General features: G+C 36.6%; 1 protein-coding gene across 2 annotated transcripts in view; it reads left to right on the top strand.

Moving 5' to 3' along the window:
• rps6ka4 (ribosomal protein S6 kinase, polypeptide 4) overlaps positions 1 to 2500 on the top strand; it is a 25697-nt gene that overhangs the window by 2352 nt on the left and 20845 nt on the right. The window lies entirely within an intron of this gene.

Here is a 2500-nt window from a genome sequence, read left to right on the forward strand (position 1 = left end):
ATTTCAACTAAAACCATAAAAACTTTGTAAAAAGATGTACCCTTGAGGGACTCCCTCCACGACAAGGACACTTTTTCTCTAAGTGAAGCAAACAAACTTTAGTCAACACTGCACATTTTCCATCCCGGCATAATATTTAAATAAAAAAAAGTTTATATTATTCATTTTTGTTAGTTGTGGCTTAAGTGAGTGAAAGACCTGCACTGTATGGACAAAGGTATTGGGACACCTGACTTGTATCATCACAGCCATATGTGCTTCTTCCCAAAACTGTTACCACCAAGTTGCAGTCCCACATTTGTATACGAAGTTATTGGATGCGGTAGCATAACACTTTCCCATCACTTGAACCAGGAGACCAAAAGCTGTTCCAGCATGACAGAAGCCTCTTTGCTCAAAGCCAGCTCCATGAAGATATGATTTACAGTTAAAGTGGAAGATCTTCTGCTATAAAGCTTTGACTTAAACCCTAATGAGCACATTTGGGATGAGTTAGAACCCTGACTGCATTCCAGGATTTTTTTTTTTTGTTCACTTTACTAACACCTTTGTGGAGCACAATTCTCGACAAACACATTTCGAAATCTGGTGGAACATCTTCCCAGAAGAGTGGAGCTTATTATAACTGCAAATGGGGATTGAATGTGGAATGGTTTGTTCAGAAAATGCACGCAAATCTTACAGTCAGTTGTCCACAAACCTTCGTCCGTATAGTGTCTAAAGACATACACTGCAGAACAGGAGTTATGTTGTAACAGATGCCTGAGTTATTAGACCAAACTCATGATCCCTGGTGTAATGTTTAGATCAGTGTTACATGTTGTTCAGTACTTTGCGTTCTGATCTCACTGTTGTATAAAAGAAAATACTTTTACAATTGGCTACAATTCCCAGTGATATGTTTTGTATTCCCCGACTAATGATTTTTATAATCGAATCAGAATTGTGAAGATATTCCTATAGTTGACTGACAGTCGAATCGATAGTAGAATTTTTTAGAAGAAACTGTATAAAAACATTATAAATAAATAAATAACTGCATAAAGGCCTCACAGGGGACAGGATTTGCATTTCATATGTCGGCAAATTAAATTAAATCGGCGAAATTGACTGCGCGAGAAAAACACAGTACAGAATCAAATTGGAACAGAAAATACCTTTACAGAATCTTCCAGTTCATTATTTAAATCCCTGATGTTTGTTTCGGTCATGAATCACGGATAAGTGAATGTTATTCACACGTTAAAAATATTTATTAAAAAAACTCTTTTTTCAGTTTTGTATTTACAGCATTATCTTAAGTGGCTCTATATTAATTTATTGTATGAAAAGACATTGAACACCCCCATATAAATCAAATGGTATGATCCTCGTTTCATAATACCCCTGCAAAGATTCGACTGTGAGATTGGTAGTCTTTTTATAATATGTAGTTCTGAAGTGTTTTAATCCGTTTGTATGACAGTTTTTTTTGTGGTTTATTGATGAACCATGAAAGGCAACCATTCAATAGTCTAAGAAACATGTTAGTTTATTACTTATGATATAACAGCTATAAACAGTCACTGCTTCATTTACCTCTGGAGACTCCAATGGCACTGGAAATATATATTGTCACTGAGAAAAAAAGGTACAGCATTGGAAAAAGTTACTGCCACTGAAGACGCCAGTGGAACTGACACTTGAGACTAAAGTGGCACTGGAGATGCATATTGGCACTGGAGACTCTAGTGTTCCTGAAAAAAAAAGGTACTGGCACTGGAGACTCCATTGGAATTGTAAAAAGGAACTGACACTTGAGACTCCAGTGACACTGGAAAAAGGTACTGGTACTTTAGACTCCAGTGTCACTGGAAAAGGGTACTGGTACTTGAGACTCTAGTGGCACTAGAGAAACATTCTGGCACTGGGGAGACCTGTCTACTTACAGAAAGACTCAATATGTCAACAAAGACGTTCTTTTGTTTGTTATGTAACAGCACATCTATTATATGTTTATTATTCGATTTTGGGTATGTCGATTGTCTGCTATCCAAGTTATTGTGTTTTTCCAAGTTGTTACTATGGAAACAAGAACATTAACATAAACCTGCGATTTGCCTCACAGCCGGGAATACTGTCAAAGCAGATGTACTAATGTCGAATTTGTCAATCTCTGTGCCACGTCTTTCCCAGTTTTGTTATTTATTCTTTTATATTTTTATGCAGTTTAATTTGGTTTTAAGTCATCAACAGTAGAAGTGTATCTCAGGAATGATTACTGAACACACATCCCCTTTAGGTCTTTTATAAGACAGTCACAGCAGGTTTGCCGTTACGGACTGTTCTGCTTCTTAAAACGGTGGAAAAAAGACATATGATCAATATAATTATTTTTGAGTGTGACATTAATTTGGCAACGTTCAAATTAGATTTCAAACCTTGACTAGTGTGGAATGGTCAAACCAATCTGGCAACCCTGCTCTGTTCCTGACATTGATACTATCAGTGTCAAGATGAC

The sequence above is a fragment of the Silurus aristotelis genome (genome assembly GCF_946808225.1).
Source record: "Silurus aristotelis genome assembly, chromosome: 26".
Classification (NCBI taxonomy): domain Eukaryota; kingdom Metazoa; phylum Chordata; class Actinopteri; order Siluriformes; family Siluridae; genus Silurus; species Silurus aristotelis.